Raw genomic sequence first — 17,470 nt, forward strand, 5'->3', positions numbered from 1 at the left:
TCATTAAGTAGGTTGCCGGGGTAACTGTTCCACCCGCCACTTCTGTACTGAATTCTGCGATGTTGGATTTCATCACCAACTAGTGTTTTCGGTCTGGAAGGTTACTATTTGTGTATGGTTTTACGCCCTAGATTCTTTAGGCGTGTGATTCGAATTTGTTTGGTTCTTTAGCGACTTTAGGCAGTTTGCTTTGAGATTTTACTTTGTTTGCGTGTGCAGTAGTTCAAAGTTTTTAGCTGTGGCTGAATTACCAAGACAGTCCCGTAGACTTCGGGGCCAGTCTCCTGAGGTTGTAACCGTGGCTGATTTGTTGAGGAAGTCCCGTAGACTTCGGGGCCAACCTCCTGAAGACGTCCCAGGCCATTACGAAGGTTTAAAAGTCCTTGTAACTCCTAGTGGCAGTAAAGTAGGGTCACCTGAAGAAGGATAGTTTTCATTGGTTGTTCATCCTGATTACCAAAGTCTAGAAACAGGTTATAATCCTGAAGCTGTTTCGGTTTCCAAACTTGCTGGTAGTTTTTCATCTACTAGTGATATAGGCGAAGAACCCGAGATATCTAAACCTGTTACTCCAACATCGGGGTTAGTATCTCCAACTTCTAGTGCTCCTAATTCACCTAGGGTAGAAAGAGTCATCACCGAAAATCTTCCTTCTGGTTTGATAGCTATTGAATAACTTGCTCCAGAGGAAGAAATAGGTGTCCCTATCCCTGAAAATCAACCCATTATTGATCTAAGGGAGCGTGAATCCATTTTTTACAGTCCACCTAGAAGTATTACTTGGTATCTTTCTTTAACTAATTATTTGGACAACTCAGTGTCGAGTTTTTCACCACCTCGTGTTTCTTATCCACCTAGGGGTATTTATACTCTCATAAATATGTCAGGTCAGTCGTCCATGTTTACTCAATCGCCGGAATCATTTTTGTACGGCGGTCCTTCTGTTCCTACTGGGTATCAGTCTCTATCTGGTACTTTTTCGGGAGCATCTCCTCAACCCATTGAACAACGGATGTTCACTGGAAGCAATGGTGCAAAGCCGTTGAGTGTAGAAGACATTCTTATGATGTCAGGTTCTATTCCTGCTTCTCAACCTCAAGGTGGCCAGTTACCGCCTGGGGGGCAGCCTCAATTAACGCCTGGGGGGCAACCTCAAGGTACACAATTTGTATCTGGGGGGCAACCTCAAGGACAGTACATGCCTACGGTACATTACATTCCTCAAGGTCAACCCCAGACTCAATTGTACCCCAAGGTCAACCCCAGTATCAATTTATACCTCAAGGTCAACCCTAGTATCAGTACCTGCCTCAAGGGTATCTACCCCAAGGTCAGTACTCGAGTCAAGGTTTCCAACCACCCTAAGGTCAATCTTATGTTCAAGGTACGGGAAATGTGCCTTTCACTTTTCAATCCTACCCTTAACCCGGTTATGGATCTCAATATCCTCAACCTGTTATGGGTCAATACCCCAGAATAAACATAGTGTGGGATCCATCGCAAGTTCAACAGATGTTGCAGCCAAATGTACAGTTGTCATCTCAAACTAGACAACCCTTAGTTTCTGGTTCACCCCAGCAACCAGTCTAGTCTAATATTCAAACTTCTGTACCTTCAGTAGTTTCTCAGTCTGGGCCTATTTCGCCTCGTACTCCATCTCAAACGACTGCTGCAACCATCACAACATCTGTTCCATCTACCACACTTACTTCTGGAGTATCGACAGCTCCGGTTTCTACTGTCCCTGTAACTACTCCTCAGACATCTTTACCATCGTCTAGATCCACGATTCAAACTACGGTTCAGATGCCTGTAGGACAACCTGGTTTAAGTACGGTTGTCACAAGTCAACCACAATTCACTTATCAACCGTACCAGGGTCAGTACCAATTCGGTCTTGCTGTCCAGTAACCAGTTTACCAGTATCAACCATATCCTGGGTACACTTATCAACAACCACAACAACCCCAGTATGGTCCGGTTAATCCTGGTTTTCCAGGAGGATACAATATCCCGAATGCGATTCCTATTCCTAGTTATCCTGGATATCCTCCTCCTGGGGCTGGTATAGTGACCCAGAGTTTTAGGGATCCTAATCGACAGCTACCATTTATCTCAACTTTGGATTTACCAGACTTGTCACACCTAACAAACGATCCAATTAATTATCTTCCGTTTTGGCCGCCAATGCCGAATAAGTTTCCCTCACTCGGCCGGGGGGCATGCGTATATCATCCTTGCGGTAGATTATTTTACTAAGTGGGTCGAGGCGATGCCTGCATTCGAGGCAGACGGCAAGACAACTGCAATTTTCGTATTCAATCACATAATTGCTAGGTTTGGTGTCCCACAAGCGATAATCACTGACCATGGGTGCCATTTTCGAAATGTTATGATGACAGAACTTACAGGCCAGCTTGGTTTGCGTCACGATAGTTCAACTCCTTATTATCCACAAGCGAATGGTCTGGTTGAGTCCATCAACAAAGTTTTAGTTATCATGATCCGACGAATTATTGGTATTCATCGGTCGAATTGGCACAACATGTTATTTTCAGCGCTTTGGGCGTACCGAACCTTAGTGAAAACATCAACAGGGTTCACTCCTTTCCAACTAGTTTATGGTTTGGAAGCTGTGCTACCCATTGAATGCGAAATCCCGTCACTGCAAATGGCCATCAAATTACTTCTAGCTACTTCCGAAGAGGAGAAGCGTTTATTATACTTAGCTCAATTAGATGAGAATCGACGTGATGCTGCATTGGCGATCGAGACTCACGCAAAGCGAATGAAAGCTCAGTATGATCGAAATGTGACCCCTCGAAATTTTTCGGAAGGAGACCTAGTTTTATTATATGATCAAGCTAATGATAAATTAGGTGCTGGAAAATTCATTCCTATGTGGCATGGGCCCTATATTTTCAAGCGAAAGCTAGCAAAAGGGGCCTATGAGCTAGTAGACTTTAACGGGGACTCTTTGGGTAAACCCAGAAATGGACTTTACCTAAAGAGGTATTATGCTTAAAAGATGGTTATGGAGATTTTAGTTAGGTTAGGTTTTTCTTTCTAGCTGGTGTTTTTGTTAGTTTAGACAGTGTGCTTAGCTTAGAAAGTGTGTTTTCATCATTATTCTGGATTATCTTGGTTTTACTCTTGATGATGCAGATGTCGATGCCTCTCCAAACATACATTGGTTTTGCTGATGGTGCTTGTCGTAGTACACGGAATATCTCTTCCGCAGCTTGGGTTATCTATTCGCCCTCTGACGAGTTAGTTTCTATGCATGTGGTGAGCCTCGGTCAAACAACAAACAACATTGCCGAATACAGTGTAGTGATTGAGTTATTGTCTGAATCTATTTCATTTGGGATTCGGAGTTTGATAGTGAGGTTAGATTCTGAACTCGTTGTATTACAGCTTAATAGAGTGTATGCCATTAGAAATCCAGTGTTTTTAAGGTTATTTTTGAGAGTGCGTCTCTTGGAACGTGAGTTTGATTACATTGAATATCAACATATTCCAAGGTCTTTAAATACATTAGCAGATGCAATTGCTTCTCGAATGTTAACATTTGCAATAATCATACATGTAAATTTAAAACCATTCCATAACATGATTTACAAGATAAGCCGGTAATAATGATATATATAGATAGGAGTGTGTCAAAAAATACATCGTCTTCGATCATAGGTTGAAAAACACCTTATGATCGGCAAAAATGATAAGTACAAAAAACCAAAATGTCACATGTGTCTACAAAAACGACCATCCAATCACTGGTGATGATCTCTATATGACACCACTGCACGGGCTACCCTACACAAGAACCTTCTAAAAGGTCCCGGGACCCCGACTACAAAGCGCTGAAGCCTGATAGGAATATCATCTATGGTAGTCTCCAGTATGTCTGCTGTAAGACGCTCTAGGTCATGCTCCAACTCAGCTAAAGTCTCTGTGGCCTCGTCCTGTGGGGCCGGTGCCGCTGCAACTGGTAGTCTCCTCTCGAAAGGCCAGAGATTGGCTGGACGACGTGGGCCTACATCTGCATTTTGAAAATTATTACTGTCAGTTTTGAGATGATATAAAAACAAACAAAAAAAAATAGATAGTTTAAAAACTTGTAGAAAATGAAGTTACTTGTATCATCCCATTGTTCTCCCGGATCTCCATGAAAATCAACACTGGCATAAGGAAAATCCTATATGGAAAAGACTTGGTCCTCTAACCAGTGAAAGTACTCCGGAGTAAATTGAACAACCTCCGTTCCCTCATCAGGATGACGGGCCATAACCGTAACCCATCGCATCAATTTTGGCTCTCGAGGAAGCTCAACACCAACAGTGAGCTACTGTGGGATCAGCATCGGAACCCTCTCTAAGCCAAAACTCACAACTAAAGGCCCATAACCAAAAGTCTTCAGTTGTCTGTTTTTGGCTCGAGTCAGTTGGCGTTTTACATTGGCCAACACAGCATCACACCAGTTAAAAATGGTACCTCGATAGCAATCAATCGCCATCTGCATCTGGGACCCAGTGGCAATGTGCAAAGCGGCAACCCCGCAAAGTCTGGTAACTGTAAAGGCAATCACCATAAGTTCAGGACGGGATATAGTTTTGATCTCTATCCCCTTCTCCTGGTTCTGAGTGTTACACCACTCTAGTCAGAGACTAGCGATGGACTGGCCACCCGGCCTAGTCCCGAACAGAGTCAAGTGTTCGCCTCTCTTGGGCAAACCAGTGAGAAAGTAAATATCTAAGGGCTCTATCTCGAGCTGGTGCCCTCCAATATAAAAGCATTGGTCCTGAACATTCCACCTTTCTACCAGCCATTCCAGAAATCTCACTTGGGCCCTCATGCCAGGTATGGCCCAGTATTTATAAAGGTCGCATGCCTTCAAAGCATCAATTGACGGTTGATGATTAATGGCGGCCAAATCAAAATCTTCATGCTCTCTCTCGCGCCAATCAAGCATGGTGAACAATCTACACACCATAAAACATCTGTTAGATTCCATAAAATCAAAAGTTTTTGGTCCATTTTTGAGAAATTGGGGTTTGAAAATTCGTTTTGCGGGGTACACACCCCGCCTTTAGGAACAGAGCGTGGGTACATGGGTTCCCTTAAGGCAAGGTGCGTATGCCCGGCATTTTCCCAACTCAGAAAATGTCGGGGTACGCAGGTCCCTAGTGTGACACCTGCGTACCCCGAGGAGCGGTTCTTGAAACCCCAAAGCCTCCAAAAAATGAAATTAGGGCCTAAAAACGAATTCTAAATGGATGAAAATAAAGAGGAGGATGTTGTAGAATACCTGAAAGAGACGGCGTTCGATTTCGATGGTCAGATTCTCCGTAATGTCCACGGTAAGTTTCTTGCCAAAAACCCTTTTGCTCTCCTCAACAGTAAAATGGTAAAAATGAATTGGTAAAAGCCCTTTTTATAGGTTTTTTGGGTAAATAAATGGTAAATTTGTTTATTTTTCACCATGAAAAGGTATTTTTCAAAGTATTTCTATCTATCGTCAACAGGTATGAGTAATGTGTTGGTTTTTGTGCAGGATAAAGGATTTTCACGGAAAATTGTCATTTTTTACAAACAAAAACATCAGAGTCATATTTAAGCCCTTTTCTGACTCCTAAAACATGAAAAGATTGCCGAGTGTTTCTTTTACACTCGTTAAAATGGAATTAAAAGACGGTCCTCTTATAGCCCTTTTCTGACCGTAAAAACATGAAAAGATTGTCGGATTTTTGTCGTTTCAAATTCAATATTGGAAATAAAACGACGTGTCTTTGATCGCTTTTTACTTTTCAGGTCAGAGACACTAATCATGAAAGTACTCCTTGATCGTAAAGATCAAGCATTTCTCTCAAGTATTGTTTTATACTTTTTCGGGCTTGGGAGACACAAACTTACGAAAAAGGTCAACCCTGGAGTCTTCTTAAGTTTTTCAGACTCTCTAAAATTGAAAAACGCCGAGTTTCTCCTATACTGGACTCGTTAAAATTTCACAGTAAAGGACCTATTCGATTACAAACAGAAACGAACCACTCCTTCTTAGGGTTCGAATCTAAACTAAGTTGGACTCATCCGAAGGATGAGCTTATAATCAAGCAAATTTTATCCTCCTCAAGCTTGTTAAAAAATAAAGAGGTACTTGCCAGAAATGGTGGGGGAAAAGAGAGAAAAATGAGCCTATTTGTTATCCTTTGTCTCAGAGAAACCTTATCACCACTCTTGAACACGACACTTTTCATTCACCTGGGTTGGGAAATCCTTTGCCTCACAGTTGATCAAACCACATTGAGAGTCTTTAGCCGGGTTCCGGGTATTAACTTTGGGTCAATGGTCACCAAGCCATCTTTGTGTCGTTATGTGTTCAAGAGGTCACTGCAAACAAAGCATTCATCTGCAAAATACCTGTCTTCCATCTTGACCATCCCTGAGTCAGTCCTTACAGCTACATTTCTTCAACTTGATCTGTGATTTCGTGTTGTGGGCTTCCCCGCAACGGATCGCTTTCTATCGACATCAGCACATTATCTAGAAAGATGATCTAGGAATCGTCAGTACCTTGAAATCTGCATGCATCAATGGCAGGTTTCTCGCCTTTGACGACAGTTTACATCATTGAATTTCGATCGAAGGATTCCGTGACATGTTCGACATCAACACATTCATTCACATCTCATGGATTGTACTGGGTACTTTGAGAACCATTGACATCACTGGTGGTCTCTCTCACACTTGTTAATAGTTTACATCATTGACTGGTAATCAAGTGGTTTCTACCATGTTCGACATCAACTCATTTATTCGCATGGATAGAATCGTACTATTTCGGGAAGTAGAAATGAAGACAGTGGATCTAGTTTCCGCCATCCAGGCTGCGAGGAGTTTTGTATTCATTATATAGTAGACTAACTATAAACAGATGGCTGCGTCCATACTGTGTCTACATGAGTCTATGATTATGATGTACTGCGAAATCATTCCTATATCAGAGCAGTAGTTAGTTTGTTAGTTAAAGTTTTTGATCTGAGTATGGGAATGCCTACCTCAGCAATGATATGATCTCATATATGTATTTTGTGTTGAATATTTGCAGGTTCCAACTGGGCTCTCCACAAGATAATCCTTGAAATGATAAAGTGCTTCACCCTTCCTAGATGATATGAAACCCTAATCTACTACAGGCTTCGCACTTTAGGGGGCAATCTGTTACACTAAAATTTGTCACCATGACTATTTGCAGTCAATATGGCTTCATCAATAGTCATACTGTCCTCCTTGGCAAGTCTTATACCTCTGCTCCTCATGTCAAACTCCAATAAAGAGAGAAAGTCTTTAAAAGTCAATATAACTTTGGTTATGCAGTTTCTCTTACCCTTACCTGCGTGTACGCACCTCAAGTTCATAACACCTGCGTACTTGTACGCTCTGTTTGTAAAGGGGTGGGTGCATACTCCTGTAAAGGTCAAAAGGCACAAGTTTTACTTCAAAAAACTTACTTGTGGTCGATTCTAGAGCATTCTAGAAGATGGTTTGACGTGGATTGAGCGCCTCCAGATGGTTCATGCATCCCAATGAAAGAGGAACTTATCCCATCAAGAGGGGAGCTATCCCATTGAAAGAGGGGCTTATCCCATTGATGGTGGACCTGATTAACTTCCTTCAAAGCACTATAAATACAGGCATTGGGCCAGAGGGAGGGGAGGTTGAAAGCTGAACATTCCTAAGGGTAGATGCTGCTGAAATTAGGACTCCCTTATAGAGCTTGAGGGGAGAGATTCTAATCCTTTCCTAGCTTCATTTGGAAGTGGGTGATCTGATCAAAGTAAAGGAGAACTCTTGCTGGACCCTGGGAGGGACCTGCACAACACCAAGGCACTGGTTGTAATGGTTTCTTTTGTTTCCAATTAATACAATTAAGTTCATTTTTCTCAACAAGTTGTTATATATAATTTGTTTCATAAACTCCTTGGTCTTTATGATGAATATGTTTTATTATATGAGTTATTCAGGTGCTATGTAATCGTTTGCTTGTTAGTGAATGCAGGCTTCAAGGAGAAGGAGCTCATCTGGATCGAAGAGGTTGGACTACAACAAACAAGCGTTGGACTAAAGGTAAGCCTTAAACACCTGGTTGCTTTTATTTTAAATGCATATTTAGGGAAAGATAGTGCTTGATTGTTTTGTTTGTCACTAGAAAGCCTTAGCTTCTAGGGAGGTCGGTTTTGTCCGCAAAATTGACTCTTTCTGCATGACAAGGTATTTGAATCGATTTTTATGTCATAAATCATCTCTTCGACCTTCAGAAATGCCAACACTGACATTTCTGTTACCATTGCCAGAACTGCACTTTGTGCATTCTCCCATGCAAATAATACTCATATTCTGCTAGATGTTGTCCTCTCAGTTTTTTTAGTAAACGTATTGGTGCTTCGTGGATAGATACATTGAGCCGAAGCTGGGAACAATTGTAGCCATATAGCCTTTCTGGAGATAGTTTCATTCGAAGAAATAATTCTTGCTTTGATATCTTCATAGGAGTCCTTGAAATTATAGCTGCGTTGAATTGATTGCTCCTGCAAATTGTATGCGTTGAAGGTGCCACGTTAGGTAGTTTCATATTCTTGAAAGAGAGCCACAAACAATTTAAAAATTTAGTGATAGAATCTAGAATCAAAGGCCCACTCCATGCTTGAAGGTTGAATTTATCTATGGAGCATTCAGAGTCTGGAAATCTGAGGTCAAGAAATCACTTTCGGTCGACATCTGCAATAACAAGGCCCTGAGATTGGATTATTATGTGCATATGATGCAGCGTTGCGTAAATTATATACATGTGGTTCCGTTGTTGAACGTTGAATGATTTGAAGTTACATATGTGCATACGTTGGTTGTTATTATAATATTGCATTTACTCTCGGATGGTGAAGCAAAAATGGTATGCGCACACAGTATATGGCGTTTGGACAATGTATTATGGCACGGTATCCCTGGTTGAAAAAAAACAAAAAAACCCGACTCTTGGAAGCATTTCAGAAGCACAGGCTGACACATGGGAGAACAATTCAGCATGTGGGGGTGGCTATGAATTTGTAACTATGCAAATTGAGCCCAAAGCGTAGTTCCATTTTTTGAAAGCGCAGTTCCAGGGGCACTTCGGCCACAGTTCTGCACAATGCAGAGTTCCGAGGTCCAACACAGGGGTGCGAGACACTTCCTACCATACTAGTGTAAATATTGTTTTTGAACCAATATATCCTTGATATTTTCTCTTATTTTAGCAGGCGATATCAGGAAAATGTGGGAAGCATCAGGTAACACCTAGGGTGCGATCATACCAGTGTTATGACTTGCCAAGAAGCATATGGAAGGTGGAATGTTATAACAGCCTCCGGGGTGGGCAAACCCTTGGAATTCAACTTCAAATAAACAATTCGTTGCAGTTGTTCTGGCTTTGCCTATGTAATCAGATTGAAGAAGTTGTTGTCTCATATTGTCTTCTTTATTCATTATTGCAATCCACAGAAAATCAGTGTATGTCGATTGGAATACTGTTATCGTATTACTCTGAGCGCCCTATCATACTATCAATTTGGCACTCAAAATTCCATCTTCAAATAATTATTCCCACATACTTAAAATAATTATTTTATTAATTTAGATACTTGCATTTCTATAATTCGAAAGGAAGATAATCCATAAGGGTATTGCCTTTTGATAGCCATCATTTCTACTTTGAAAGTGATTATGCTAGGGGATTTTTGGGAATGACAGAGTTTAATGTTCATAAGAATTGGGGATTGTTTATATTCTTTAAAGTTGCAGCAATTTGGAATTATTTAGGAGTTCAGTGGAAATTGTTTCGAGCCAAGACTATCCTTTGTAGATCAAATTGGTGTATTTTCTTAAAGGTTGTTCATATCAGAGATTGTTATTGAACTAGATTGAAGTTGTTTCCAGGACAAGTTCCCTTGGATTCAAGGCTGGTACAGGAAAATATCTTTTTGAGGCCTAAAGTTCTTGTAGCTTTGTTGGAAGTTAAATTCTCAGGTGAATTGGAGAAAATTCATTTTTTAATGAGGTGTTTGTTTTCCGGATATCACCATTATTTGTGTGTTGAATCTATTGCAAGCTGATTGATTTGGAGTTGTTGCCATAAGTTTATATAAAAGAGCAATTGGTGTCCATCTTTTCCTCGTTGTTTTACTATTTTTTGATGTTAAAAATGGCTCCAATTGGTGCAATATTAGAGTTAGTGGACAATCTAATACTCTCTACAATGGATAATACAGTCAAAATCAGCAAGGATTTTCTCACCGATATTCATAGTTGTTTACAAGATGTACATGAAAAGATTGATTTTTTACAACTTGAATCTCAGCTTTAGCAAGAAGAATTAAAACAGAGGAATCATCATTCTGAACATGTCTCTGTTCAGAACATTGAGACTGCAACCCATCAGAAGCAAGTCAATAATGTTACACTTGACTCAGATTTAGTATCCAATAAAGCAGCAGTTGTACATGCAGATGCAGAAACTCAGTTTGCACTTCCCAACCCCATCATCAGACCTTGGGAACAGCTTGTCCACAACAAGCACATAACTGGTCTTGGATATCACAAGGACTTGTCCTTTCATATTCCAGACTACTCAAAGCCCATTCAGTTTCAGAGTGCTGGATTCATTCATGAGAGTTCACCTGCGCCTCATGACAGTTCACCTCCAGCTATCACAGACTCTGCCCCTCTTCCACGGAAACAAAAACAACAACAAAAACAACAGATCGTGAAATGCCAACACTGTGACCGAGTTGGCCATATGAAAGATCATTGTTTTGATCTTCATCCATGTAAGCATTCTCATAAAACTAGCCATTCTTCACACAGATGCTTCAAAAACAAACGTCCTGCAAGAACAAAGATTCATCTTGGATGGATCGCTTCTTGGCAATGGGCATCAACAGCCACGAAGATATTCCAAACACATGTCAGAACTTGTTCTAGAGTATTGAACAATCTTGCAGTTGAGTTTTCTCCATCATCTCACCTTGTATATGACAAGGGGGGAAATGATGGTCATCTACAAGCTTCAAAGTCACATCAAGCGAGCCTGAGCCACAACCTGCCACACTAGTTTCAGAGTTGTATCCAAAAACAAAGATGCCCGTGAACATGCCTTCAGTTGGCAATCTGGGACACTTCCTCTAGCAGAAGACTTCAGCTTCTTGCCAGTTTTGGAAGAATTCCAGGAACACAATTGAGAACATTTCCTCTAGCAGAAGACACCAACTTCTTGCCAGATTTGGAAGAGTTCTAGGAATTGCATTAAGCATTCCAAAGTTGTTGGTCATCCTTAAACCATCACAGGTTGAGACTTCCCTTTTCAGGTTGAAGTTCTCCCTTTTATGCGAGGTGAGACCTCCCTTTCATGGTTGAAGATTTCCCTCTTCAAATCAATAGGAGCACTTCCTCTAGCAGAAGACTTCAGCTTCTTGCCAGTTTTGGAAGAGTTCCAGGAACTGCACTAAGCGTTCCAGTGTTGGTGGTCATCCTTAAACCACCGCCCTTTTTACCAACATTTCAGAGAGCACATTCAGCCTAGTGTTGCCATGCATTTTTGCACATTTTGTATTACAGCTCTCTTCTTGGACTCATACATAACCCTTCAGATTAAGGGGGGGAATGTTGGACACCTAATCCTCAATGGGTTAGTGCGGAAGCCGAATGGACAAAAGGAGTCCAAGAGACCTTGGGATGTGAAACCCAACGGTCACATAATGTACTATAAATATATATCATTTGTCAATAAAAATTGTACTGCATGTTTTATCTTTCATATTTTCTCTTGCTATCCATGTGTGTTTAACAGTACTGTACCCAACGCAATACATGACGCATTGACATGTACATGAAATTCAACATCCCACTTTGGAAAGACCAAGATAGGGGTAGATGCCATCTTTTCCTTAAGCGTTTCCAGGCTTTTGTTACATTCCTTGTTCCAGAAACACATAGCATCCTTCTTCAGTAACTGTTCCATTGGAGCTGTGATCTGGGTGTAGCTTTTTATAAAGTTCCGGTAGTAACCCGTGTGTCCTAATGTAGCGCATAGCTGCTTTACACTTCGCGGGTGCTTGCAGATTTAGTATGACAGCGATCTTTGTTGGATCCAACATCAGTCCTTGCTTACAAACCACATGGCCCAGCAAGTTCTGGAAAGGGATGAGGAAAGTACACTTATTTAGGTTGAGCGCAATCTGGTGCGGCGACAAGTATCCAAAATCAATCATAAGCTCGCGACATGTTTCTTAACCAAGCCAAATACGGTCCAGTCATCCAGGTAGACTTCTAAGAACTTATGGATAAATTCCTTGAACGTGGCTACCACAATATGAGAAAATATAGTCGGCGCATTCTTTAGCCCAAAGGGAATTACCGTATACTAAAAACAACCCCATTCGGTAGCAAACGTTGTCTTGCTCCGATCCTCTGGCGCGATCTTGATCTGATGGTACCCGGAGAATCTGTCTGTGAAGGAGTATGCTTCTTGCCCGCCCACATTTTCTAGTACCTCATCTGTAAAGGGTGTTGGAAATGGATCGTTAACACAAGCATCATTGAGCTTCCGTAGATCTACGCAGATGCGGATCTCACCCTTCTGTTTCTTTTCTTGCACGACCATAGGGCTTGCTCAATCGGACTACTCCACTGGTTCAATAATTCCTGCTGCCAGTATCTTGTCTAATTCTTCGCGGACCTTTGCTTTGTATTTTGGATTCAATCAGTAGGGTCGCTGTTTCACTGGCTTTGCATCCGGCTTCAAATTTATCTTCATCATTCCTAGGTCTCCTAGAATCCCTTTCAGCTCTGTATTTTTTGTAGGGAATAAATATCGGTATTCTTGGAGGAACTCGACGACATTTTCCACCATGGCATTGTCCCAATAGTCCCCAAGCGTAGCATACTTCGGCTCTTCCTATGCTTTGATATTTATTTACTTTGTTTTCAATGGAGCTGTGATGTCTGGATCTTCTATCTCGGGGCTACACACCTCATGACTCCCTTCGGATTCTGGTATATTGATGTTACACAGGTCATCCTCATCATCTTCTACTTGTACATTGTAACATGCTAAGGCCTGGCTCAACTGTCGCGACCAGTCTAACGGCACGACTTCTTCTGGTTCCAACGGTGTTCTGAATATGGCAGTTTTTACTAGTTGTAATGCGTTGTCCATGGTATCCATCCATTGGTCTTCAAAGAGAAATGTCGACAGAAACCCTTCGCGCAGGATATCCCACTCTCTGGTGCCATGTCAGAGCTCTGTTTCCGTATACCAATTCCTTGGAATGACATCTAGGGTATGATAAAATAAGTTCACCCATTCTAGTTGAGGCTCCGCACCATAAGCTTTGGTCCATTTGGTCAAGTGCAGGCGCGGATCATCTCGTCCATCATATTTCTCCATTATTCGTAGCTCTGGCTTCCCAAATCTTATCTGCATCATGCACCTGCAACTTCGCCAATTTTCGAAGGTCCCTTCATGGGTGTCCCACCATCGCGCCAGTGTCACGTGCAATGTCCATTTTAGCGCATCAAACCGTTGATACTCTGGTACCACGCTTTTTAATTTAAGTAGGAATTCATCCACTACTGTCAGCCCATCATACATGGGCAGATCGCGGTTCTGAGATTTAACACAATACAATGATTTCGTCATCATATTATAGTGTAACGTGGTTACCCTGTTCAACCTGTTTCGCCATCGCTCATCCTCTTCATCTGAATCACTAGTGCATGAGCTAGCGTAGCCCCACGAGAGTCCCCGCTCCTCCTTTGACCTATTTGCAGCAATTTTGTAGATACAATCTGTTAGAGTCGGTCTAGTAGCCCTCCATCAGCGATCAAAGCTCTTTGCATTTGCATAAGTAGGTGTCTCATCAGTGTCTTGCATTCCATTAGGCATGCCATAACCCTGATGGAGGAGTTGGTGTCTTTGTCCCCCTCTTGGCACTGCTGGATCAGCTTGTTTCAGTCATTAAACTTTGTCAAGGTTACTTGTCTTGTCTTGAGGTCAAAATTTCTAGGTCTAGGGTCTAGGTCAAATTTGTCTTCAAGGTCATGTCTTTGAAGGTCAATAAGTACCCAGCAAGCCAGAAGGATGATTTTTAAAGTGTTTTTTCAAAAGATTCTATCTTGTACAGTTAATTTTCACCTTTGATTTAAAAACCCTGTTTTTAAATCCAAAGTCATTTCTCAAAAATTTTGTAAAAATTGTAAATATTCAAAATGATTCAAAGGACAGCATGTAACCCTGGCTCCCTTGTCAAGATCCCTCAGATGCTATCCCTGCAAAAAGTATCAAAGAAAATCATCAAATCAGTCAATTTCAGGACAAAAGGAAACCAAAAAACAAAAAAAGAGTCAAGTTTATAAAGTGTCAAAGAAAAACATTATAAAGTAGGTTTGGGCATGAAATTAATTCAAATAAAGTTATAAAAACCCCAATCTCCCTCCATCGAGCCTCATTGTGCATCCAAGTCATTGAGAAAGTGATTGCAAGTGAGTTCGAGCCGAAGTTGTGAGTTGCAGAGGCGCGCGACCCGTCAGACAAGGCGCGCGACCCATCAGAGGCGCGCGACCCGTTGAGCGTCCTCCGACAGTGCAAAATTGTAACGGGCGCGACCCGTCAGAGGCGCGTGACCCGTTGGGTGAGGCGCGCGACCCATCAGCGCCCTCATTGAAAAAACTGCCTGTAAATTCACCAAGGAGCCACAAATTCGCCGAATTGTGTGAGGTAGGCCCTCCAACTCAAAAATTTGTTGCTTGTTATGGTTAAAGGAAATTATGAGTGCATTTTCAAAGGTCTCCATTTGCAAATGAAAAGCTCCACTTTGCTTTGGTTTAAAATTGTAAAAATGGCTAGGGTTTATATGCTGTTTTAAGGTATCCCCTTGTTATCATTTTTTCTCCATTTCCCATTTCTTTTTCCTTGTCTTTCTATGTAAATTTCCCTTGCAAAATTGGTGAAAAGCTCTAAACCCTACCCCTCTTCCCTAAGAAATAAAAATCAAACCCTAACCCTACCTCTCATAATATCCATGTAAATAAATTTATATAATGATGCATATGCAATGATTTTGCTATGATTTTTCCCTAAAATCCCTATTTTATATATTATTATTCCCATTTTCCCTTTAAAGTATCCCTCCCCTAACATTCCCCTCGTGCTCCTTGTCCCCTTGAAACAACATTTTAATCAGCATTTTACAAAGCAGAAGCAGCAGTACATTTCAGCCACTTTGCCCCTGAAACCATGTCAGAAACCGAAACCGACTATGAGCAAAGTGATGACCGTGAGTTAACACCAGAAGTTGAGCCTGCTCCGGAACATGAAGAATCATTATTGGGCACGGATGCACGTATGCAAGGCAAAAATGAAGGTGCTCCAAAGACGGCTGGCCAAAGCACAAAAACGAAGAAAAAGGTCCGACCCCCTCTACATCTTGGCCGAGGCTTCCTTGAAGGAGCATGGCACTAAATAGCTCAGCCCCAACACAAATTCCAAGAATTTTGAACATTTTGGGTCCATTTTGGTTTTTTCAGGCAATTTACAGGTTTTGCCCTCTCAACGAGTCTCACCCCCCGCGCGACCCTTTCACTTGGCAACTCTATTTTCAAAAAACTCAGCATTTCTGGATTTGGCATGAAAAGTTACACATGCTCACCCATTGCCAAGAGATTTTATGAAGTTTTGGGCCTCCTGAAAGTCAAAAAACAAGCAAAAAATGACTCTCTGCCACATTTTTGACACACAGAAAGCAGTCTTTGGAGATTGCAATTTTGGAGGGGTAAATGACTACCAAATTCAGAAATTCCACTTGGGTTGGAAAGTAGACATCCAGACCTTTCCAACAAGCCTACTCTTGCCCCATTTGGACACCTGGAAGTGCCCCAAAAGTTCTCTCAAAGGCACGCGACCCGTCAGGTAAATTGCTCAGGATTTCAGCCTACAGCTCAGCAAAACGCAGTTTTGACTATGTTTGACTTTTTGGAGTTGATTTTTATCCTCCTTGTTGTAAATGATGTAATTTTATGACACTTTTACAATTATGTATCTCTTCTAGAAGATTCATTCATGAGATAGGTGAAAATTTAATGAATGAATTGGTTTCCTAGCTTATAGAGGCAAGTTGTTTTGACTGCCTAGATTTTAGTGCTCAGTTTAGAATTGGTTGAAACAGCTCCTAGAAGGATGAGATCGACCCCTAGAGGAAAGGAAAGGTGTTAGCTTGCCTATATTATGTATTTTCTTAGTCATTTTCAGAGGTTGGAAGGTTGGACTCTTGAGGGAGAAGCTCTTATAGTATTACTCACTGTATCTCTGCAATTTTTGGCAAAGGAAGACCAGGGTTTTGCAGTCCTTTTTGGGATTCTTGTGGTCACATGTATTGATGGTGTGTTTCTCTTTGTACTTGTAAGTGTGTTATGTGAATCATTTCCTTAATTTTCCTTCTGCACATTAGGCAAATGAAGTGTTAAAGTAGAACTCATGATTGTCATGCTCTGCTTTTAAGTTTGCTTAATATCAATGTTTTCGACTGTTTAAAGGGAATTAAAGGTTATTGCTTGCTCTCTTTAACTCCTCACCGGTCATTCTCATCCATCCATCTCTATTAAAGGCATCAATACTGTTTCCTACCTCGCCCCAAATAACCCCCTGTGAAAACTGTGTCCAATCCCCGCACCTAAAATTGCCATTTCCCCAATTTTCCACCAAAAACCCTAAAAATCCCAAATCAACCCTTTTGATCAGTTTACTAGCCTAAAATCAGTGTTACCCTATTGGTTATCTCGCCCATTGAATATCTTTATCGAGATAGACCGGAGAGAACCCTCTCCTGCCCCGTAGGGCTAGCTACGAGGTTAAGTGGTTTGATGTTGCCTTGAGGTTTACCTTTCTCAGCCTGAGGTGAAATTTCAAGCGCTAACACAATCCAATGCATCGTCATTTTCTTCATTGCGCACAGGTTTTGCCTAGTGCGGTTCGTCTGTTGGATCTAGCAGAACGACTACACGGAGCGAATTCTTCTCAAATATCATCTTCCTCTATTTGAGGTCAATAACCCCATTCATGTCAGTGGCCCAGTCTATCCTTAGCAATGTAGGGTATGGGCTACCTTCGTCCGGGTACTTGCGCCATCAATATCTACTGTAATTCCTTGTAGCCTTCCCATGGGAAAGATCTTCTGTTGATTGGCCATCCGCAATTGGATAGGAGACCATTGTAGTGTAGGCTTACCCATGCACTCCCCAGTCTGTTTAGGCAATATGTCTGCATCCGAACCTAGGTCCAGAATGACCTGATCCATCTCGTAGTCACCAATCTGCGTTGTTAACCGCATCTCCCGACCCGTCCGTGATGTTTGTCTTCCTAATTTCCGGACTGCGCGAGGTTCAC

The sequence above is a fragment of the Pinus tabuliformis genome, chromosome 6, assembly GCF_031772625.1.
Source record: "Pinus tabuliformis cultivar Carrire ecotype Pingquan chromosome 6, CPIR1, whole genome shotgun sequence".
NCBI lineage: Eukaryota > Viridiplantae > Streptophyta > Pinopsida > Pinales > Pinaceae > Pinus > Pinus tabuliformis.